We start from the raw sequence: 25,280 nt of genomic DNA on the forward strand, positions 1-25,280 counted from the left end.
GCCTGCTCTGACACAAGAAGAGTGGGGATTTGAACCCTGGTCTCCCACAGCCAAGCTGAATGCTTTATATACTGTGTATAAAAGGGCATCACAACCTCCAAGTTGCCTTTTCTTTTCCCCCTTCAGACAGGGCTGACCTGGGTTAAACACCTAATTCTAGGAGAGGGGTCACAGCTGTGAATCCCAAGTGGCATTAAGTGGCCTTGAACCCAACCCTCTACTCAGCATTTGCTACTGGCTAGCTTCAGCAGCATCCCACTCAGCTTCTGTGAATCCCATTCTTAGGTGCCCAACTCTCCACATACATTTATAGGGAGCCTGTGTACCTGAGTCAGGGCTGGGGATTCCACTAAGTGTCAGGGGACCTAAAGTTAGGTGTTGCAACACTGAACTTAAGTCCTTTTTGTGCATTGCTCCTTATCCCCAAATTGCTCCTTAAAATGTGATGTCATATAGAGCTGCATTTTATGCCTGTGAATAGGGCAACCCTTGGGTATTAATGGGATGCCACCCCAAAAAATGTGAAGCAAGAAATGTTCTGCTGTCTTTTAGCTTTTTATAGTTAAACAAACCCTCAGTTGAACTATTGTGAATTCTTTAAAGGCCCATGCTCATGGATCAGATTACTGTGCCAGTGATGGCTGGCTTTCAAATTCATTTCACACACTTTCAGGGAACAGAAGCAGATACAGTAACTCCTTACTTAACGTTGTAGTTATGTTCCTAAAAAATGCGACTTTAAGCAAAACGATGTGAAGCAAATCCAATTTCCCCACAAGAATTACTGTAAATGAGGGTGTTTTTTTCACCAGACAAAAGACTATATTATTTATCGATCTATTTATAAATACACAGAGACAGTATAAGTTTTAAACAAACAATTTAATACTGGTAAAAAACCATGATGATTGTGAAGCTTGGTTGAGGTGGAGGAGTCAGAAGGTGGGATATTTTCCTTACTGCTAAATGATGAACTAGCAATTGGCTGAGCCCTCAAGGGTTAACTCTCTCACTCTGCAAGGCAGCAGGAAAGGAAGGAGATATGCGCATTTCCCTTAAGTACACTGCCTTATTAATTAGATCAGCTTGCTGAGACCGCAGCTGCTGCAAGCTCCCTCCGTCCTGAGCCCTGCTCTATGGAAGATGGGGTAAGCAGGGTGCAGGAGCAGGGTGGAGGGGGACACCGTGACATTAGCCCCCCCTCTTTCTTCCCTCCCCCCCCCCCCCAGCACAGCAAGCAGTAATATCAGGGAGCAGCTCCAAGGCAGAGGGCAGGAGCAGCTCCAAGGCAGAGGGCAGGAGCAGCACATGGCAGTGGGGGGAAGGACAGCTGAACTGCAGGCAGCTACTGCACAGGGAACTTAAGGGAGCAGGAAGCTGATTGGAGGGCTGCCAGTCCACCCTGGTTCCAAGCCCCCACCAGCTAGCTGCAATGGGCTGCACTTCCTGCATGCAGTAGAGCAGGGGTCGGCAACCTTTCAGAAGTGGGGTGCTGAGTATTCATTTATTCACTTTAATTTAAGGTTTCTCGTGCCGGTAATACATTTTAAAGTTTTTTAGAAGGTCTCTCTCTCTATAAATCTATATTATATAACTAAACTATTGTTGTATGTAAAGTAAACAAGGTTTTCAAAATGTTTAAGAAGCTTCATTTAAAATTAAATTAAAATGCTGATCTTACGCCGCCAGCCTGCTCAGCTAGCTGTGGGGTGTGCAGGTGCAGGGCAGAAGGCTGGGTGTGGGGGGGAGTTCAGGGGTCAGGGTAGAGGGTTGGGGATGTGTGTGGGTGCAAGGCAGAAGGCTGGGTGTGTGGGGGGTCAGGACAGAAGGCTGGGTGTGTGGGGGGTGCAGGGCAGTGGGCTGGGGGGTCCCAGCCCTCTGCGGCTCATGGCAGAGCCTCTTCTCTGCTTCCACTCCGGAGCAGGGAGCACGCTGCCGCTCCTCCCCCTCATGGGCCATCAGCTGATCGGCAGCAGGAAGAGGGAGGGGGTGGGGCTGGAAAGCACCATGCTGGGGGAAAAAGCAGCAGAGGAGGGAAGCTTGGCTGCTGCAGGAACAAGCTTCTGCCTCCTGCCCCCGCAGGGGAGAGTGGTGGGCGGGGTGGCTGAGTGGGGTTGTGGGCCGGGACCATGGCAGGCAGGAGTTTGCCAATCAAAATCGGCTTGCATGCCACGTTTGGTACGCGTGCCGTAGGTTGCCGACCCCTGCAGTAGAAAGCAGGCGGCTGCCAAATGACGTTAGAAGGGAGCATTAAACGGGCATGTTCCCTAATTGATCAGCAACATAACAATGTTAACCAGGACGACTTTAAGTGAGGAGTTACTTTACTTGGTAAGTGGCAGCATCTGACTTAAAAATGTGTCATCAGCCTCAGACCTCTCAAGTAACATCCCAACTTGGTGGAGAATGTTAATCTAACTGGTGAACATATTTCAATGGGTGGAAATAAAGTCCCTCCTCTAATTACTGACATATTGACTCACACCTTTGTGTTGTTCCAGGAGCACGTAAACACACTAAGCCCAAAGGAATACGAATTCTGTTTCCAATATTATTTGGTGAAGCTGGCTTCTTGCTGCATCCCAAATGTTTCCCAGCTATTGCGCAATGACTAATAACAATAGGTTTTGGATTTTTATAACACTTTATTAAACAAAAATTAATCATTCACATCTAATGATCCAGATTATAAGAAGACAAAGATAAAGATAGAATTAATAACAGAAAACCAGCAAATATTTACTGCATTTTCATAACTGTTCATCTCATTATTTGACATGATTACAGTAAAGATATTGATAAGATTTTTTTTATGTGGCATTTTAAAAATAAAGAGCATATGATTTTGTCCCAACTTCAGTATTCTGTAACTGATAGATATGTGCCAGATTCACCCCTGATGTAAGGTAATTGATGCCAATGGAATTATACTGGTTATTAATTTGGCTCCTTGTTTTGAGAGTGTTTTTGAAAGATGCTAATGGAGCTCAGAGTAATTGCAGACTAAATGGACTCAGAGGACTAAGTGGAGCATGTAGGATGGCATAGCTTATGTTCTATTGCAGCATGTGCCATATACCAAGGGACTGCTTTCATTGGGCTTTGGATCAGGCCTCCAGGACACAGTGCTAAGAAAATGCAACCATCCAAAAATGGTTAATAAGGTTTTTTCATGAAGTGCAACTTTAGGAAAGTAATGCATTGGAGCCCTGCCAGCTAAAATACATTAATGGGTTGCAAGAAGGAGACAAGGCAACCGTTTCCACAGCTTCAGCTTAACCAATGGCTGCTCTTTAAAGATCAAATTCTAATTCTCCTCTAATTTTAATCTTTTAGTAATTATTTGAGGCCAATATTTAATATGACATTTATGGCCTTGCATACTTTGAGCAGTGACGACAAAACAGCAGTGCAGTTTCCATGTGTTATCCAAATAGACATTCCTCCAACTGCACATCAGTGTGTGAGCAATCTCCCTATCACGATGCATGTTCTGTGCATCACTAAGTCATCTATTTAATCTATTTTTTATAGCAGAGGCATTTCTAGTACTCCTGTTGCCATTGTAGCTAAACACCAGTTAAAAAGCTGTGAACCTAACCTTGCACCCAATTGTTACCAGGCATAGAGCTTATTATCCTTCAATGGGACAGCTCATGGAAATAAACCTTATGACCAGGATCTACTTTTGGTAGGATTAGGCCCTAATTTAACATTAACATTGTCCAAAGGGATATAAAAATCAGACTTTCTGTGATCTCTAGTTGTTGTGTTTATTCATATCAGTGTAACACAGGTTGAAAAATAAGATCGTATTTAACAAGGTAGCCATCATTGTAAACATACAGGACTCGGTCTGAGGGGTTATAGTTGATACTTTGAATTGTTTCTAACATTTTATCCATAATTATGCTAATTTTACCTTCCTGTTCGCATGTGCAAAATATTTCCTCTTTCCTAGTGTTGACAGGTCTTGTGGCATATAGAACACCACAGATGATGAAAGTGTTGGAAATGGATGGCTTGTACTGCCTTGTATTCCAAGCATGGAGCACATCACGTGTGGTCTCATTGAGTTTGCTAATTATAATGTTACCTGTGTTGTCCTTGGGTGAATAAATTACCCACAATCCACTTTCATCCACTACAAAGTCCATATCTTGCCACCCAACACCACCATAAGAGAAACGGTTACCATAAGCAGCGTTCGGCAGAGTTTTCCTCACAGCCAATGTGTTTGTGTTTAAGTCGAGCTTGCCCATATCTCTTGAATTATATACATTGCAATACATGAAGTTATTGTAAACTGCGGTGCCACTGCTTTCCCCATATTGAATTTTTAACTCTCGAGCATTTTTTAATAGCAGCAAATCATCAAAGGAATTATGAAGTCTGTAAGATTCTAAGAGTCTCCCATCTGTGTTCAAAGGTGCCACCCAGTATAGGTCCTTCTGCGGGGTCCGAAGAGAGGAATCCCTACCCCAGGAACCATCTTTGAAGGAAAATCCTCTCCAGTTCAGCTATACAACATAGGGCTGGCTGATATTCACAAGCCCACCATGACCACAGCTGCATGTAAGCAAAGAGAAAATGCAGGCTTTTCAAAGGGCATGATTAGGAGAGAGGATTTAGTGTGTGTACTTTATATGTATCAGCTTTGTTGCAAGAACAGAACTACATACATATCTTTGACAAAGATTTTCCTTGCACCATGTAAACAGCACATGGATTTCAGTTCTGTAGCTGTTCCAGTCTGACTGAACTACAGGGGTCATCCCACTAGAACTGGGGTCATACTGAAAAAACAGCCAACAATCCAGCAACACATTTTAGAGATCTCAGTTTTTAGTCAGTACTCACTTGCAGTAAATAAGTGATTCGCTTCTGTTTCAGACAAGTGACCAGTTTTCTGTTTCCACCTAGTCTATGCTTTGCACCCCGCTGGGCTGGGAAATCACATAGAAAATACCATTTCAGAAACATTTTAGGTCATTGGCTCCTGCAGTGGAGCACAGTTCTGGAAATATGGGAAGCAAGAAGGAACATCTTGTCTCACTGAACCGCAGTGAGTTTTGGAAGGTGGAGGGAGAATTAGCAGCACTAGTTCTAGAGGCTCATTTCAGATTAGCATGTTACTGTCAAAATCACCACTTGAAAACAATACTTCCGAGAGCTTCCATCTGAGGCTCTCAAAGCAATTCAGATATTAATGAGCACAGCCTTACAACAGCTCTCTAAGGTGGAGGTAAATATCCCCAGTTTACATGCAAGGTAACTATAAAGTGACCATACAACCTATTTCAAGCAGGATAGTCTTGGTTTTTCTTATGATGTCCCAAGAGCTTCAGGATAATTGAAATATCCTGTTTTTTTTTCATTCCATCAGCCAAAATATTTGTTTTTTTATAGCTACACAATGCTTGTTCAAGATGTATTGCTATGCTGAGTAGAATTTGCACTGTTTACTGAGAACAAACAGCCCAGTGGAATGAGCTTTCAGGGTAATGAACAATGTCTGGAATGAAGAGAACTTGAATGAAAGTAAACGCTATCAAAGCTGTTCCTTTGCTCAAAGCGACTGTTGATGACACTTGTTCAATGTTTCACAATGAATGCAGAACACTAAAGTATTGGAAAAAGTCCTCCACTCCAAAATATGCAGGTCTCCCTGGGTCAGAAGCTGGCAGTGGTGACACCAGCACACTTAAAAATAAAAGTATCCTTTTGTCTGACTCTTTGCAGCCCTGAAAGGTGTCACCATGAATGTGTGCCAGTTTTTCCCCCTTTAAAAGCATGGTCATCTGAGAGACAGATGCTAAGCGACCTGCACAGTCACACAGCAAGTGAATGGCAGTGCCAAGACTAGAACCCACATTTCCTAACTCAAAGTCAGGTGCTTTAACCACTAGACAATGCTCCCTCTTAGAGGTGAAGTAAAGTTTACCTGTGTCGGAGAAAAACAGAGTTCTCACTATTTGTTTAGGTATAGCAAGTCAGATGCTTTATTAACTCTCACAATTGCGCAGAGGGAGAGAGCTAAGCAGGTCTCTCAACAGGTAAACAATTACAGCAAGCATTTATACCTTTTGTTACAGACAATAATGAGCAACAGTTGCATTTTTGTTTATACATAGGCCATCTTGATATCTCATTTCCTCAGTTGTTTTGACTCTTGCCAACATACAATTATTTTCTATACCTTATCTACCCAAGGTCTTCTACACTTTATCTATGCTGAGGTCATCATAACTTCTTACACAGCTCTTTCTCACCCGCCTCACACAATCCTCGCTTCTACAAATCTCGCGTTATCAGGGTTACAGTTAGCCTGACTCTTGCTAACAAACGTCATGCATTACAGTTCCCTTCTGTCAGTTCTTTTCTCTGCTTCCACAACCCCCCCTTTTGTACTTCTAGTACAACAAACATTCTCAAATCTCTATTTGCATCAAGTCCTGGACTTCTGATTCTAAATCAGATACTTCAACCTTAGGGGTTTTGATTGGATGCAATGACAATGCATGATTAGCATGAACATGAAAGGTATTACTATTATTACGTCTTTTACAACAACAACATAATCCTAAGCTAACTAATAACAATACAAGCAATAACATTCCCATAGCAATACTATAATGGGGTTGTTGTACAGCCTTTGTCATAAAGCACAATACATCATATTTAGTACATAAGATAGATACTCTATAAGCAGTGTGAAAGGCATACTTTTCTACTTGATATACATTTTGAAGCATGTGAATTTGCCCTTGTACCTCAGAGATTTTCTGAATCTCAGGTAACAATGAAAGCAAATTTTGAAATCTATCAGATAGTAAACTAGTCCAATTAAAGGGTATCTGGAACCTAAGGACTACTTGCAAAATTCTATCTGCAGGCCAGTAAATAATATGATTGCCTGCAATGGTAATGAGATTAAAATATATGTCTTGCAATGTGGTGGCTCACGAGGGAGGACTCGGGTAGCCTTGTGAGTAAGAATGTTTAAGAGAAGAGACCAGGAAGGGTGGGGGCTAGTTGAGAAGCCCACCCTCCTATCTAAATTGGTAGTGAAAAAGCTGGTGCCCATGGAAGGGACGGTTCAGAAATTCATTAACCGGAGTCGCCAGTAACTGTCACCAAAATATCGGGTCCACCTAGCTGAGAGCCAATAACAGCCAGACAGGGATAAGGAAGAGTTGCTTTATTCAGCAGAAGAAAGGAGAGCCTTGCACCTTGGTACAAAGACTCTGTCTTACACACATTTTACCATTTCAATTATTATCCTGGGGATTTGAAATCCCCATGCTTATAATTACTTACTCCTTTCCTTCCACTATGCCCTCAAAGTTTCCAACCTGTTCTCCAATCTCTCTATCTATTGCCTGCCCGCTTGGGCCCGATCCTGCTTTTCTCGCTGAACCGTCCCTTCCATGGGCACCAGCTTTTTCACTACCAATTTAGATAGGAGGGTGGGCTTCTCAACTAGCCCCCACCCTTCCTGGTCTCTTCTCTTAAACATTCTTACTCACAAGGCTACCCGAGTCCTCCCTCGTGAGGCTTGCCACTTGGGCAAAACGCATGACCCATTGGCATTTAACTATTCAATTTTCTCTTGTGGCAATCACACTGCTCTTACAGCATATGCAAACACAAATGGTTAAATTCTGACAAGTCCCTGAAGGACCGGTACTTGCTTAGCCAGTGCTTCCTTTTCTGCCTGGAAGTCCGGTCTCAAGGCTTGCAACTTGCCCTGGGCGTAGGTTTGAGTTGCTGCCTGGTTCATGATCTATGCTCTTAATTGCTCAATTCTAGTTATCAAGTAAACAACTCTTCCCTTTTCTCCAACTTCTCTATTGCCCAGTCCTGCTACGACTGGGGTAGATCCACCTGACACCCTTCCCGGTCAGCCGGGGTGGAAAGAGGAATGCTAAATCCCTCTCCGGTTCTCAGACTTACTGCGGCTGAGAGTAGGCACACTTTCATACTCACACACGTACGTCCAGACTGGCCACGTCTGTGTATAACGTTCAGAGAAGGTGCTGTGCAATCTCCAACTTGCTTCCTCTCTTGGGAGGGCAGTTCTTTTACACCCTGAGGTCTCCTGGGGTGTCTTTTCAGCGATTCCAATCCAGGCCGGCTGCCTGTGGCTTCTTCAGCTTCCCCAAACCACGCCGGCTCCAGGGTCGCAAAGGCAGACTGTTGGATCTCACTGGACAGTTAAGCTTTGCAAATGTAATCTCAGCACTGTAACTTGTATTGCCTTTGGTTTGACTATGTCTATATTTTTTCACAGTCAGCTGGGGCTGAAAGCAGTTTTCTTTGTACTTAGCCTGGTCTGCATTGATTCTTGACCTTGAACGCAGATTAACTTTCTCTTTATCTCTGGACCAAGCTGAATTTCAAATTAACCCGTTCCTTTCCTCAATAGACAAATTGCTCCTATTGTGTGTCAGAGGCTTTTTGGTGATTAAAAGCTCCTCTGAGATGTATGATCTTATCTAGATTGAAGGTACCTTCTAGTGGGCATTGTTTAGATGAATTTTCACGCGTGTAATGATTTCAATTCTCTAAATACCTGCAGGTTTTAGTACCATAATGTACGTACATGAAATAACCTGGGGTACCCTTAGTGGGTGAGAGGGAATCCTTAGACTGTCCCCCACCCATTTTTCCAATCACACACTCAAAGGGGAAGGATGCCCTGTCCGCGCTAGCGGTTCATAAACTAAGGACTCTCCCTACAGGGTATTCACACAGGAGTGACTAACGAGGATAGCCATGACCCCCTACACCTCCCTTCAGCAAAGAGCGTCGGCTAATCTCAGAGAGAAAGCGCCGCTTACTCTGTTGCATCCAGTGAGATGGTCAGACTGTCAGTGGCTCACACGGAGAGGAAAAGGGGAGGGAAGATGGGTGCACACACTCCTAGACCCAGGTAGCCTCCTCGCCGGACGATGCCAGGCCGAGTCAACCTACATGGGTCGGATCTCCTAAAAGATCCTCTAGTTACCGGGCTTGCGTTAGAGTAGTTCTGGTCACGAGCCAAAAGACTTCGCAGAGTACTCTGGGCGTCTTCTGGTAACACTCAATTCACACTGTGTACACACACACACACAGACCACACACACACCAAGGCCTTATACCAGGTACTACTCCTGAGTACCTCCAGGTACTATTCCCAAGTACCTCGATGCATCACTTGAGGCGGTAAAAAACCCCTCTTGAGGCGGTAACAACCCCTCAACACAGGTGCAAACCCTATGCACCTAGCATATGCTTACAGGGGGCGGCAAACAATTCCCCTATTACGCCGCTCAGCATCTGACCTTGCTGCACAGTCAATAAGTTCGGATGGCGTGAGCCCAACAGGGACAGACGGCCCCACGGACAGTCCTCCTCCGACACCCCAATAGAGATTTCAAAAGGTCTCCTACCTCTATTGTGGCGCCATGGGGTTCAAAGGGGAACGATCCGTAGCAGCTGCCGGTGCCTCTGCGGGCGTTGCCATCCCGGACGAGCCCCCAAATTGTCGGAGAAAAACAGAGTTCTCACTATTTGTTTAGGTATAGCAAGTCAGATGCTTTATTAACTCTCACAATTGCGCAGAGGGAGAGAGCTAAGCAGGTCTCTCAACAGGTAAACAATTACAGCAAGCATTTATACCTTTTGTTACAGACAATAATGAGCAACAGTTGCATTTTTGTTTATACATAGGCCATCTTGATATCTCATTTCCTCAGTTGTTTTGACTCTTGCCAACATACAATTATTTTCTATACCTTATCTACCCAAGGTCTTCTACACTTTATCTATGCTGAGGTCATCATAACTTCTTACACAGCTCTTTCTCACCCGCCTCACACAATCCTCGCTTCTACAAATCTCGCGTTATCAGGGTTACAGTTAGCCTGACTCTTGCTAACAAACGTCATGCATTACAGTTCCCTTCTGTCAGTTCTTTTCTCTGCTTCCACACCTGTGAAGACCTGAGTTTCATGTTTCTGTTAATTGATGATATCAAATCAGTGCAGAGGTTGCACATGCTGTAGCAGATGGGGTGTCTTTGACACAATCAGTTCTATTTTATCTGTTCAGTGACGACCATTTGATGGCTGTTTGCAAGCCTACGTGAAAAGAGTTGCTGGGCTTAGTCTATTCCTAATAGGGAAGTGGCCACAGCACAAATAACATCAACACCCCCTTATTAGCCTTGAGAACAGAGATAAATAAACAAAGACAGAACTATCCTCTCACACCTAAAGCTGGTCCCTCTTATGGAGGGTTGAAGAACATCAGTGGAGCAGAATCAGGAAACTCATCTGGGCCTCCGTGGCAGCATGAGCAGGTGCCCAATGCCAGAAACATCTTCTGATCAGTCCACAAAATACAAAACAATGTGAAGAGTGGGGAGAATCCTTATGGCTTGTCTGAAGATGCTCTCCCTGGGAAATTATTGGAACACACGTGCCACTTGGAGAAAACTGCTGCTTGCAAATGCAAAACATTTTTTCTTCAGAAATAGAGGGATCAAATTTATTCCTGGCAGTGATGATTTATCAGTATCCAGATAGAGGGATGCACTGGCCTAGAGGCAGGACAATATCTTTGTGGCCTTTCAGTCTAACTATTGGTAACGTCTGCAGAATCCAATGCTAATGTGTATTTAACTGTAATTGTAAAGTTTGTGGCAGTCTATGAAATATGGTTTTGAAGTGAAACTCACCATCTCTCTCTTGCTTTTGTCTATCCACCTTTCCTAAGCTCCACTGTCTTGTTTCTTCTCTTGTATCTCTTTTCCCACACCTCTCTCCCCCAGCCTGACCCCTGGTGCCAAAGCATGTGGGGATCTGGAATTCACTTACTGCCCTCACTGCTGGGAGTGGGAAGCAGATTTCATTTCTTTCTGGGGCTTCTGTGGAGCCCTGCTGATGGAAGCGGCTGAAGGACTGTGTTGAATTGCTGCTTTCCACCCCCTCGGCCACCTGAGTCATGCCCCTTCTTGGTCAGCACCAGCCATTTGTTGGACTTGGTTGGCCAGAGCAGAGGTTAGAGCCATTTTGTGTATCGCTGCCTCTGGCATTATGGTTTGTTCTTAACTGTCGACATATTGAATCTATTACTGAACTTAACTCACAGTAATCTTACTTCAAAATTAAATCGATATTAATTTCTTCTATAAATCTGTGATTTGTTTCAAATAGTATTGCTGGTACTGAGGTACTACTCAGAGTTTGGATGAAGGGCAAAACATTACTTTTCATACTTTTTTACTATTTTCCAACTTTTTCCACTTGAAAAACAGTAAGAGTATGTGAAAATGTTTGTTTCCTGCCCTCATCTTTCATATCAGGCTGTCGCTGAAAGTTAGTACATCTGGCAAATTTTCCAAGACATGGGATTTATTGTCATTTCATTTAACCCAGTCTTGTTCCTACTTCTCCCATCCCTTCTCATGTGATTTATACACGAATGCTTACCTGGTGGGAAACAGGAGGGTGTTGTGGTTTGAGTTCTATGTTTTTTACATTCCTTCAATCGATTCTGGAGAGCCACAATTTCTCAATCGATTGCAAGGATATTGTTTTTGTCCGATGATTCCAGATCATTTACCACGAGAGTCAGATTCTTGATCTAGAGAAATAAAAATTCAGCATGACTTTAAATTACAGTCAACTTTATTTCAAACATTTTAGACTGGAAAAAGAACAGGAGTACTTGTGGCACCTTGGAGACTAACAAATTTATTAGAGCATAAGCTTTCGTGGTTTCTATATAAAATCATATAGAGTGCAAAATCACACAATGGATTTGGCCTGATGTGAGGGGTTCTCTGCAGATGCTGTTTTTAAACCGGTCTCAGAAAATAGCTCACGAACAAGAGAAGTGGCTAATCAAAGCTGAGAGTGACAAATGGTGAACACTTGGGTTTCTGGAATGGCAAAGAACCTTTACCATGGGCTTGGATGCCATGAGGGTTCTCTAAGAGACGGGAAGCATCACCAAGTTAAGGGCTCCAGAGAAACTGGCCAATATTTTCAAACTTTAGGATGCCTGAATTTCCGCTCCTAAACCCACTTTTAAGCAACTAACTAAAAGTGACCTGATTTCCATAGGTGCTGAGCACTCAAAACTCCTAGTGAAATCAACAGGAGCTGTGGGTGCTCAGCTCCTCTTGAAAGCAGGCCACTTAGGAGTTATTTAGGTGCCTAATTTAAGGCATCTAATTTTCAAAATGTAACCAAAGCCTATTTCATGCCGTTACAGGATGAGTTTTGCTAATAGCAGATATCACTGACTAAAAATCCAACACAAACGGTGAATGAATGGGAATGATGTCATCAAAGGATGACATATCCCCTCTGGCTTGGGTAACAAATGAAGTAGCTGCCCATTGGTTCTCAGACAACCAATCAGAAAGGATGTTTTCTCTGTCTGCACTGAGGTTATAAAAGGCTGCAGGCTCAGTCAGGGTCAGCATACCACTGTGGTGATTTCAAGAGGTGGCTTAGCCAAGCCACACTTGGTCAGGCCAGTCAGAATCAGGCCAGAGCAGGAAGAAATCAAAGAAGGCAAACTAAGAGCGAGAAAACCAAGTGAACAGAGCCAGGAACAGAAGGAAAGAGAGTCAGGCAAGCCAAGCAAAGAAAGACACAGGCAAGTGGAGCCAAGCAAGGAAACATCCACTGAAGCCAAGCAAGTCAAGAAAAAAGCTAGGCAGGCCAATTCCTGAGGAAAGACTCAGGTAAACCAAGCAGAGAAAACAAAAGAAAGCCAAGACAGTCAAGCCAAGTGTTGCTGGAACACTAGAAGTCTGCAACATGTCTGAGACTGAGTCGGACTCTGAGTCTGAGTCTGAGCACTCTGGTGAGACCTCAACCGCAAAAGACCCTAAGGCCAAAATCACCCGTTCTTCCCGGGCTGGGCTGCAGTTCTCTGTCAGTCGCATAGATTGCTCCGCAAAGGACAAATTTGCAGACCGTATTGGAGCTGGAGCCCCAGTATATATGGCCGCGGTGCTTCAATAAGTGACTCATGAGATTGTGGATATTGCTGGGGAAGTCGCTGCACGCAGCAAGAAGCGTCGGATTTCCCCACGCCACTTGCAGCTGGCCATTCACAGCGACTCAGAGCTCAAGAAACTGCTGGGAGGGGTCACCATCTCTCAGGGCGGAGTCCTGCACTTAAATCAGCCTCTGGTTTTACCTTCCAAGAAGAGGAATGGCAGGAGAGCCATCAAGAGTAGGATTGCCCCTGCTCCTGTCCCTGTTAAGTGAGAACAGAGCAAAGGGGAGACTGCCACCCCAGATTTGGGAGAAATGACATGGACTTGATTGCAAGGCTCTTTTCAAATGCATCAGTATGGTCTAATAAAAGCAGTTAAAATGCCTGGTCTTCTTTTGTGAATTAATTTCCTCTTTTACTATCCTACAATTTTAAGGGATCATTCAGTTGGTCAGGTAGCTGCATTGATAATATGGTATAAAAGCCTAGAAAGATAGAACTCCATCATTTCATTAAGAAATTTACATCAGAAATTGTCTAAATGGTGTCAAGTATCGGAGGGGTAGGCGTGTTAGTCTGGATCTGTAAAAAGCGACAAAGAGTCCTGTGGCACCTTATAGACCAACAGACGTATTGGAGCATAAATGTCTAAATCGTGTAGCTTCCGGGAGGTGATTTCTGTGTTTTTTTCATGCATTTCCCCAATAGATTGAAGATTAGGAACATTTTTCCAAAGTGAAGTTGATGTGTATTGCATGTTTTGTGAAAACAGAAAAAAGAACAAACTCATGACAGAAAAATGTAATCCATTACACATGAAGGATAAAGCCTATGGGCCTGGTTTTTCTTTTTCTTTTGTTCTTTTTGTTTTGTTTTGTTATTTTTTAGTTCCCCCATTATAAAACCATTGACTCGTTTAGAGTAATATCCGATTTATACAGTATAAGTGATACTAGAATCAGGCTTTCTGAAATTATTAAATACCTGGAGGGGTTCACATAAACTTTGATCACCTTTTTAAAGGGAAAACATTACCCACTTGCCAGCACACAGGTATACAGGGAGACTTACAAGTAAAAGAGAGCCATCTGCAGACGACTGTCCTGGTTAATGGGAGTCATCAAGATTCCAAACCACCATTAATGGCCCACACTTTGCATAATTACAATAGGCCCTCAGAGTTCTATTTCATATTTCTAGTTTCAGATACATGAGTGGTACATTTAGACAAATAGGATGACCACACTCAGTAGATTAGAAACTTTGTAATGATACCTTACAAGAGACCTTTTGCATGAAGCATATTCCAGTTACATTATATTTAACTCATTAGCAGATTTTCATAAAATCATATAGAGTGCAACATCACCCAATGGATTTGGCCTGATGTGAGGGGTTCTCTGCAGATGCTGTTTTTAAACCGGTCTCAGAAAATAGCTCACGAACAAGAGAAGCGGCTAATCAAAGCTGAGAGTGACAAATGGTGAACACTTGGGTTTCTGGAATGGCAAAGAACCCTTACCATGGGCTTGGGTGCCATGAGGGTTCTCTAAGAGACGGGAAGCATCACCAAGTTAAGGGCTCCAGAGAAACTGGCCAATATTTTCAAACTTTAGGATGCCTGAATTTCCGCCCCTAAACCCACTTTTAAGCAACTAACTAAAAGTGACCTGATTGCCATAGGTGCTGAGCACTCCAAACTCCTAGTGAAATCAACAGGAGCTGTGGGTGCTCAGCTCCTCTTCAAATCAGGCCACTTAGGAGTTATTTAGGTGCCTAATTTAAGGCATCTAATTTTCAAAATGTAACCAAAGCCTATTTCATGCCGTTACAGGATGAGTTTTGCTAATAGCAGATATCACTGACTAAAAATCCAACACAAACGGTGAATGAATGGGAATGATGTCATCAAAGGATGACATATTCCCCTCTGGCTTGGGTAACAAATGAAGTAGCTGCCCATTGGTTCTCAGACAACCAATCAGAAAGGATGTTTTCTCTGGCTGCACTGAGGTTATAAAAGGCTGCAGGCTCAGTCAGGGTAAGCATACTACTGTGGTGATTTCAAGAGGTGGCTTAGCCAAGCCACAGCCACACTTTGTCAGGCCAGTCAGAATCAGGCCAGACCAGGAAGAAATCAAAGAAGGCAAACTAAGAGCAAGAAAACCAAGTGAACAGAGCCAGGAGCAGAAGGAAAGAGAGTCACGCAAGCCAAGGAAAGAAAGACACAGGCAAGTGGAGCCAAGCAAGGAAACATCCACTGAAGCCAAGCAAGTCAAGAAAAAAGCTAGGCAGGCCAATTCCTGAGGAAAGACTCAGGTAAACCAAGCAGAGAAAACAAAAGAAAGCCAAGAAAGTCAAGCCAAGTGTTGCTGGAACACTAGAAGTCTGCAACATGTCTGAGACTGAGTCGGAGTCTGAGTCTGAGCACTCTGGTGAGACCTCAACCGCAAAAGACCCTAAGGCCAAAATCACCCGTTCTTCCCGGGCTGGGCTGCAGTTCTCTGTCAGTCGCATAGACAGATTGCTCCGCAAAGGACAATTTGCAAACCGTATTGGAGCTGGAGCCCCAGTATATATTGCCGCGGTGCTTCAATAAGTGACTCATGAGATTGTGGATATTGCTGGGGAAGTCGCTGCACGCAGCAAGAAGCGTCGGATTTCCCCACGCCACTTGCAGCTGGCCATTCACAGCGACTCAGAGCTCAAGAAACTGCTGGGAGGGGTCACCATCTCTCAGGGCGGAGTCCTGCACTTAAATCAGCCTCTGGTTTTACCTTCCAAGAAGAGGAATGGCAGGAGAGCCATCAAGAGAAGGATTGCCCCTGCTCCTGTCCCTGTTAAGTGAGAACAGAGCAAAGGGGAGACTGCCACCCCAGATTTGGGAGAAATGACATTGACTTGATTGCAAGGCTCTTTTCAAATGCATCACTATGGTCTAATAAAAGCAGTTAAAATGCCTGGTCTTCTTTTGTGAATTAATTTCCTCTTTTACTATCCTACAATTTTAAGGGATCATTCAGTTGGTCAGGTAGCTGCATTGATAATATGGTATAAAAGCCTAGAAAGATAGAACTCCATCATTTCATTAAGAAATTTACATCAGAAATTGTCTAAATGGTGTCAAGTATCAGAGGGGTAGGCGTGTTAGTCTGGATCTGTAAAAAGCGACAAAGAGTCCTGTGGCACCTTATAGACCAACAGACGTATTGGAGCATAAATGTCTAAATCGTGTAGCTTCTGGGAGGTGATTTCTGTGTTTTTTTCTGGCATTTCCCCAATAGATTGAAGATTAGGAACATTTTTCCCATAGTGAAGTTGATGTGTACTGCATGTTTTGTGAAAACAGAAAAAAGAACAAACTCATGACAGAAAAATGTAATCCATTACACATGAAGGATAAAGCCTATGGGCCTGGTTTTTCTTTTTTTCTTTTGTTCTTTTTGTTTTGTTTTGTTATGTTTTATTTCCCCCATTATAAAACCATTGACTCGTTTAGAGTAATATCAGATTTATACAGTATAAGTGATACTAGAATCAGGCTTTCTGAAATTATTAAATACCTGGAGTGGTTCACATAAACTTTGATCACCTTTTTAAAGGGAAAACATTACCCACTTGTCAGCACACAGGTATACAGGGAGACTTACAAGTAAAAGAGAGCCATCTGCAGACGATTGTCCTGGTTAATGGGAGCAGGGCCGGCTTTAGGCCAATTCCACCAATTCCCCCAAATTGGGCCCCGCGCCTAAGAGGGCCCCGCGCCCAGTGGCAGGGCTGCCGGGGTGGGGGCAAGTGGCCGAGAATCCCTTCCCTGGCTAGAGGCTCCTTTTTAATTTTTACTCACCCTGCAGCGCTCCGGGTCTTCGGCAACACTTCAGCAGCAGGTCCTTCACTCGCTCTGGGTCTTCGGCAGCACTTCGGCAGCAGGTCCTTCAGTGCCACCAAAGACCCGGAGCGAGTGAAGGACAAATCGCCGAAGACTACGAGTGCCGCCCGGTGAGTACATGCCCCAGATGTTTTTTTTACGTGTTTTTTTCTTTTTTCAGTCATCCTTGCCGGGGCCCCGTCAAAACTGTTCGAATCGGGCCCCTCACTTCCTAAAGCCGGCTGTGAATGGTAGTCATCAAGATTCCAAACCACCGTTAATGGCCCACACTTTGCATAATTACAATATGCCCTCAGAGTTATATTTCATATTTCTAGTTTCAGATACATGAGTGGTACATTTAGACAAATAGGACTCTGATTAAACCCTGTGTATGCATGTTATACTGCACTACCTCTAATTTCACATCCACACTGAGGACCAAGGACAACTAAAATGCCATCATAATCCACTCCAGCAAATCCTTCAAAAGGAGCTTGCAAGTGGACAGCAAGAACTGCCTGCTGCTCCAGCCAACTGCCCTGCCTAATGTTCCCTGTATGTGAATAACAAAGGCTGTGTCTATGTGCAGTTCAGAGAATCCCAGCCCACTGTCCCTCAGTGTGGGCAGCTCCACCCAGTAATGAACGATTCTTGTATCTGCCTCTTTTTTGTTTTTCCATTCATTCTTTCTTTGTTTCTTTTGTTTTGTTTCATTCTTTTAGGTTTTTTGTTTCATTCTTTATTCACACCTTCATTCCTTCATGTATCGTGTCCCTGTGTTTCCCTCACTGTTCTGAAGGAACTCTTTGTCCTAAGACTCTTCAGTCCAATTCTGCACTCAGAGACGTAGCTTTGTTTTTCAGCTTTAGCATCTCGTAGCTTGAGCTTTAGAATCTCCAAGGGGCATATGAAGTAAACTATTTTTCCCACTGCTGTCTGTCCAGAGCAAGACGTTTGACTCCACTGTAAGTTGTCTCCATGATGGCAACATACTTTTCAATCATCCTGATCAGAAAAGTAGATACATTTCCAGTTGAAATCTGTGACAATTGCATCCACTTGAGTTCTATGGTTTTTTTCTTTCCCAGGCAGTGAGGTTTCTCCGGTGCATTAATAGCAATGGATTGTGTCTCCATGGCAGATACAAGCATCTGCCTGGAGGATTTGAGTGATAAGTGAATCTGAATCTGAATTAATGAAGTGGAAAATAGAGGGTAGAGGCAGGTCTGTCCGAAAGGTGTTTGAGAACTGCCACAGTGTTAAATGCAGGATGGGAGTGCCTGGGGTTTTATTGTCAGGATTCTTTTCCCTTTGTTCTACACAATCCTGAGATACAATATACTTGTGCCCCAAAAGATCTCTGGTTTCAGTCTCTCTGCAGACAGTGAATCTGTCCTGCACAGCACCCTTGCTGCAAAGTTTGACCTTCTCCTTTCAGACAGGTCGCTTCCCACCATTGCCCAAGCTCCCTGAATGATAAGAACCAGCCAACTGGGAAATGGGGGAGAGGAGGGTTTAAAACAGGATTACCGATTATAAATATTGGAACAAATCTGTGGCACCCAAGGACTTCCCTGTTGTCACTCTGCTGCACTGCATGGTCCCTCAGGGCTGCACTGTGACTGTGCACATAGGACTCGGCTTCTCCTACCCCAAAACCCCAGGCCTCAATGACTGGAGCTAAAGGAGATTCTCCACTAGCTGTTAGCAGTATAGAGCCTACAACTAAGCACTTCTTATTCCATCTAACAATGCCCTGCAGTGCACACATACACTAGACAGTTGAGTACAGTGTTAGTGCTGTTTTATAATGGGGATGATTCACGTTTGCTTCCTGCCCCCATTGAGCCACCTTGTTGTTATAGGAATGAATACAAACCACAACATGCATATGACCAATGAATAATTTACATTGTAGTTCCCACATTGCAGCAGCCACTGTAAGTACACTGGGTTCTCTCCAGCCTAGGGTGGCCATATGTCCCATTTTGGCCAGGACAGTCCCTTTTTTAAGCCTTGTCCTGGCTGCCCTGACTTTTTTTGGCAAAAGTGGGCATTTGTCCAATTTGCTTTTGTAGTGTGGTGCAGAGTGGAGGGGCGACTGTAGCCCTGGACAGGGAGACAGGCAGTGCTCAGGTAGGGGGCAGGCAGGGCACCAGTGAGCAGCGACAGCCTCGCGCGGGGGGCAGGCAGGGCTCCAGTGAGTGGCGACAGCCTCGTGTGTGAGGCAGGCAGGACTTGAGCGAGCAGCAGCCCCAGCCCTGCATGGGGAGAGTGGCTCAGGCAAGCAGCTTGGGCCAGCCTCTTGCAGTGTCCTGTTTTCCGTTTGGGAAATATGGTCACCCTACTCCAGCCACAACCCTGTGGCGCTTGAGTCCCCTGAAGCACTTCCTCCTGCTGAGACACCTGTTGCCCGTTCCTGATAGTAGGACCTTTCCCCAAATGTGATTTGTATTCAATGGACTCAGTTAATACGGTCCAATAATTTGTACTATGGTCCTAGTCAAACAGCTGGAACATTAGATCCCTCACCCTACATGGAACTTACTGTGCTTCATGGCAACACCCTTTCTGTCTCTAGGTGTTTATAGAGCACTGTAGAAGGGCTCGGCCGAGGCTCGTCCCTCTGCGGGGCTGTGGGGTATCCCACCGCCTCGCAATAGTTCGCTATGGGCCCAAGCCCTGGGTCAGGGCGGGCCAGTAAACAAACAGTCAGGAGCTCAGGCCCTTAGGCAGGGTCTGAGCCAATAGTTCAATATGAGCCCAAGCCCTGGGTCATGGCAGGGCAGTAAACAAACAGTAAACGCCACCAGCACTCCCAGCTATCTCCGAGACACCACAGATTTCCTGAGAAAACTACAATGCATTGGTGACCTCCCAGAAAACACCATCCTAGCCACCATGGATGTAGAGGCTCTCTACACAAACATCCCACACACAGATGGAATACAAGCTGTCAGGAACAGTATCCCTGATGATGACACAGCACAACTTATTGCTGAGCTCTGTGACTTTATCCTCACGCACAATTATTTCAAATTTGGTGACAATATATACCTCCAGACCAGAGGCACCGCTATGGGCACCCGCATGGCCCCACAATATGCCAACATTTTTATGGCTGACCTGGAACAACGCTTCTCAGCTCTCGTCCACTCATGCCCCTTCTCTACCTACGCTATACTGATGACATCTTCATCGTCTGGACCCATGGGAAGGAGACCCTGGAAGAATTCCACCATGATTTCAACAGCTTCCACCCCACCATCAACCTCAGCCTGGACCAATCTACACGGGAGGTCCACTTCCTAGACACCACTGTACAAATAAGCGATGGCCACATTAACACCACCCTATACTGAAAACCCACCGACCGCTACGCCTACCTTCATGCCTCCAGCTTCCACCCCGGTCATACCACACGATCCATCGTCTATAGCCAAGCACTGAGGTACAATCGCATCTGCTCCAACCCCTCACACAGAGACCAACACCTACAAGATCTTCACCAAGCATTCTCAAAACTACGATACCCACACAAGGAAATAAAGAAACAAATCAACAGAGCCAGACGTGTACCCAGAAGTCTCCTGCTACAAGACAGGCCCAGAAGAGAAACCAACAGAACTCCACTGGCCATCACCTACAGTCCTCAGCTTAACCTCTCCAACGCATCATCAGTGATCTACAACCCATCCTGGACAATGATCCCTCACTTTCACAGACCTTGGGAGGCAGGCCCGTCCTCGCCCACAGACAACCTGCCAACCTTAAGCATATTCTCACCAGCAACCACGCACCGCACCATAACAACTCTACCTCAGGAACCAACCCATGCAACAAACCTCGATGCCAACTCTGCCCACATATCTACACCAGCAACACCATCACAGGACCTAACCAGATCAGCTACAACATCACCGGCTTATTCACCTGCACGTCCACCAATGTTATATATGCCATCATATGCCAGCAATGCCCCTCTGCTATGTACATTGGCCAAACTGGACAGTCACTACGCAAGAGGATAAATGGACACAAGTCAGATGTCAGGAATGGCAATATACAAAAACCTGTAGGAGAACACTTGAACCTCCCTGGCCACACAATAGCAGATGTAAAGGTAGCCATCTTACAGCAAAAAAACTTCAGGACCAGACTCCAAAGAGAAACTGCTGAGCTTCAGTTCATTTGCAAATTTGACACCATCAGATCAGGATTAAACAAAGACTGTGAATGGCTATCCAACTACAGAAGCAGTTTCTCCTCCCTTGGTGTTCACACCTCAACTGCTAGCAGAGCACCTCACCCTCCCTGATTGAACTAACCTCGTTATCTCCATACTGATTTATACCTGCCTCTGGAGATTTCCATTACTTGCATTTGAAGAAGTGAGGTTCTTACCCACGAAAGCTTATGCTCCCAATACTTCTGTTAGTATCAAAGGTGCCACAGGACCCTCTGTTTCTGTTTCCAACAGAATGTTTACATATTGTTTTCAAAGCCAATTTATATTCAATCCACATAGCTGCAAGCATGAAATTTCAGACAAAAACACAGATGCATAAAAAATCCCAGGCATGCTATTATTTATTGCTTGTATCCCAGAAGTACCTAGAGGCCACAATTGGTGCTCAATGCTGTTCTAATGCAGAGCAAAAAGGCAGTTCCTCCCTAGAAGAACATACATCAAAATTGAAGCTAAGACGTAACAAGTAATTGTAACATCAATTTAAAAGAATGAGAGATAAACAATGAGGGTAAAAGTAACAAGACCACGAGTTTACAGAGGCCAACTATGTGAACAGATGGACAGTTTTGAGTTGGTTCATGTCTTTAATATAATTAAGTACGATAAATATCAAAAGTTCCTACTGGAGACATCTGCTTAGCTGTAATGAGTTGGCAACTGACCACAGGGATCTGGAAGAAGTTGGTCTTAAGGTGCTATTTGGAGAAGCACAGTGTAATGGATTTATGGATTAGTTTAGAGGGAGTGACCCTGCATAAGAGTCAGAATGGAAGAAAATGGGAAGGTGCTTGTGTGACAGGTGAACTAATGGATGATAGGGGCTGACAGCATTGGCAGAGCAGAATAGGCAGGATTGGATACAAGAGTAGACAAGTGCGGAAGGGTTAGGTTGTGAAAGGCCCATAAAGGAGGAACAAAAAGCTTGCATATGACATGTTCTATGGGACACGAGAAGGGGACTGACATTGTCACTGTGACAGGTCAAAAAGGTGACTTTGCAACATCATTTTGACTAGACAGGAGAGTGTGGTGGGTGCCAGGAAGGTCCGAGAGGATGCAGATAAGCACCGGAGAGAATTTTAGTCATGTAGACTGAGGAAATAGGACTGATAATGGAAATGCGAGAGAGGAAGAAGTGGCAAGGTTTGGATCCAGCTTGGATGCATGGCTCTAGAGGGGGTGAAGAGTCAGAGATGACTCATGATGAGTCTGAGTGACAGGAAGGATGATAGTACTGTCAATAGTGACTGAGAATGCAGTGGAGATCTCAAGAGGAATGAAAGGAGCTCAATTTTAACCAAGTTACAATGAAATAAATAGCAAAATATCCACAAGGAGATGACAGAGAGACAGGCCAAGATGCAAGACTGTGGAGAGGAATCAGGTCAGGAATGGATCTCTAAACAACTGAATTTGTGTCCAGGTGTCGGTTCATTGCAGTCTCGCTCCCATTGAAGAAAAAGGAAGTTTTGTCATTTGCTTCAATGGAAGGCGCTTGCTTTCCCATTGCATTGCCGTTCAATTTTGCCAGCCTGTGCAGGGACTGGGGACGCCGTGCTCCTCTTTGTAAATTGGAAAGTACCAGATCAGAAACTCATTTACAGTATGAGGCCATTTGGGACCTACCCCAAATTAGGCACCTCCATGACTGTGAAGAGGCACTCTCTCTTTGGACAGTACAGAAAGGCATGGAGCTGTCCAGCTGATGTGACACTCAAAAATTGCACGTGAGAAATGCACAAAATCGGCTAGACTTGCCCTTTGCTTTAGTCTTTCTGATATTAGATACAGAGTGAGCTGACATTGCACAGCCTGTTTGGTAAATAGGAATCTCCTACAAAAGAAAGTCGACTGGTTTGGCCCTGCCTGTTACTAGCAAGTTTTTTGCTAATCACAAGATTTCTCACAGTGACAATAAGATGCGGTGACAGCTTAGAACTGAGTAATGGTCCAGGCTTAAACAGTCATTGGTGCAGGACTAGAACTTGGGTCTGTAAACTAGATACTGTAATCCCACTGCTATAGAGTCATTCTGACTGCTCTTTGGCCCACTGACTATTTAAGTATATCATACAAAGTGAAGCAGCTTCAACAGGTGAGATTATGAAAGCCCCTCCCCCCACTCTTCCTGTAGCTCAGTGCTTAGCATAGTCACTTGGGCAGTGGAAGACCTGGGTTCAAGTGCCTGCTCTGACACAGGAAGAGTGGGGATTTGAACCCTGGTCTCCCACAATCAGGCTGAATGCTTTAAATACTGTGTATAAAAGGGCATCACAATCTCCAAGTTGCCTTTTCTTTTCTCCCTTCAGACAGGGCTGACCTGGGTTAAACACCTAATTCCAGCTGAGGGTTCACAGCTGTGAATCCCAAGTGGCATTAAGTGGACTTGAGCCCAACCCTCTACTCAGCATTTGCTACTGGCTAGCTTCAGCAGCATGCCACTCAGCTTCTGTAAATCCCATTCTTAGGTGCCCAACTCTCCACATACATTTATAGGGAGCCTGTGTACCTGAGTCAGGGCTGGAGATTCCACTAAGTGGCAGGGGACCTAAAGTTAGGTGTTGCAACACTGAACCTAAGTCCTCTTTGTGCATTGCTCCTTATCCCCAAATTGCTCCTTAATGTCATGCCATATAGAGCTGCATTTTATGCCTGTGAATAGGGCAACCCTTGCGTATTAATGGGATGCCACCCCAAAAAATGTGAAGCAATAAATGTTCTGCTGTCTTTTAGTTTTTTTATAGTTAAACAAACCCTCAGTTGAACTATTGTGAATTCTTTAAAGGCCCATGCTCATGGATCAGATTACTGTGCCAGTGATGGCTGGCTTTCAAATTCATTTCACACACTTTCAGGGAACAGAAGCAGATACAGTAACTCCTCACTTAACGTTGTAGTTATGTTCCTGAAAAATGCGACTTTAAGCAAAATGATGTTAAGCAAATCTAATTTTCCCATAAGAATTACTGTAAATGAGGGTGTTTTTTTCACCAGACAAAAGACTATATTATTTATCGATCTATTTATAAATACACATATACAGTATAAGTTTTAAACAAACAATTTAATACCGGTACACAACGATGATGATTGTGAAGCTTGGTTGAGGTGGAGGAGTCAGAAGGTGGGATATTTTCCTTACTGCTAAATGATGAACTAGCAATTGGCTGAGCCCTCAAGGGTTAACTCTCTCACTCTGCAAGGCAGCAGGAAAGGAAGGAGATATGCGCATTTCCCTTAAGTACACTGCCTTATTAATTAGATCAGCTTGCTGAGACCGCAGCTGCTGCAAGCTCCCTCCGTCCTGAGCCCTGCTCTATGGAAGATGGGGTAAGCAGGGTGCAGGAGCAGGGTGGAGGGGGACACCGTGACATTAGCCCCCCTCTTCCTTCCCTCCCCGCCCCAGCACAGCAAGCAGTAATATCAGGGAGCAGCTCCAAGGCAGAGGGCAGGAGCAGCACATGGCAGTGGGGGGGAGGGACAGCTGAACTGCAGGCAGCTACTGCACAGGGAACTTAAGGGAGCAGGGAGCTGATGGGGGGCTGCCAGTCCACCCTGGTTCCAAGCCCCCACCAGCTAACTGCAATGGGCTGCTCTTCCTGCATGCAGTAGAGCAGGGGTCGGCAACCTTTCAGAAGTGGGGTGCCCAGTATTCATTTAGTCACTTTAATTTAAGGTTTCGCGTGCCGGTAATACATTTTAACGTTTTTTCGAAGGTCTCTCTCTATAAGTCTATATTATATAACTAAACTATTGTTGTATGTAAAGTAAACAAGGTTTTCAAAATGTTTAAGAAGCTTCATTTAAAATTAAATTAAAATGCTGATCTTACGCTGCCAGCCTGGGGTTCTGTTCACCTAGGCCTGCAGCGGGCTGAGCGGGGCCTGGACACCGGCTGGCAAGAGGCCGGCAGCCGGGACCCCAGACCTGGGGGAGGGGGTTCAGGGGTCAGGGCAGAGGGCTGGGGGGAATGTGGGGGTGCAGGGCAGAAGGCTGGGTGTGTGTGTGGGGGGAGTTCAGGGCAGAGGGCTGGGGGGTGTGGAGGTGCAGGGCAGCAGGCTGGATGTGGGGGGAGTTCAGGGGTCAGGGCTGAAGGCAGGGTGTGTGTGGGGGGTGCAGGGCAGTGGGCTGGGGGGGGTCCCAGCCCTTTGCGGC

The 25,280-nt window shown here is 44.8% G+C and overlaps 1 protein-coding gene and 1 pseudogene across 1 annotated transcript in view; one reads left to right on the forward strand and one right to left on the reverse strand.

The window, feature by feature from the left end:
- Positions 1-25,280, forward strand: part of LOC122173448 (deleted in malignant brain tumors 1 protein-like) — a 492,944-nt gene that overhangs the window by 266,511 nt on the left and 201,153 nt on the right. The gene's annotated exons all lie outside the window — the stretch shown is intronic.
- Positions 2,819-11,970, reverse strand: LOC135977470 (olfactomedin-4-like; annotated as a pseudogene).

The sequence above is a fragment of the Chrysemys picta genome, unplaced genomic scaffold, assembly GCF_011386835.1.
Source record: "Chrysemys picta bellii isolate R12L10 unplaced genomic scaffold, ASM1138683v2 scaf1, whole genome shotgun sequence".
NCBI lineage: Eukaryota > Metazoa > Chordata > Testudines > Emydidae > Chrysemys > Chrysemys picta.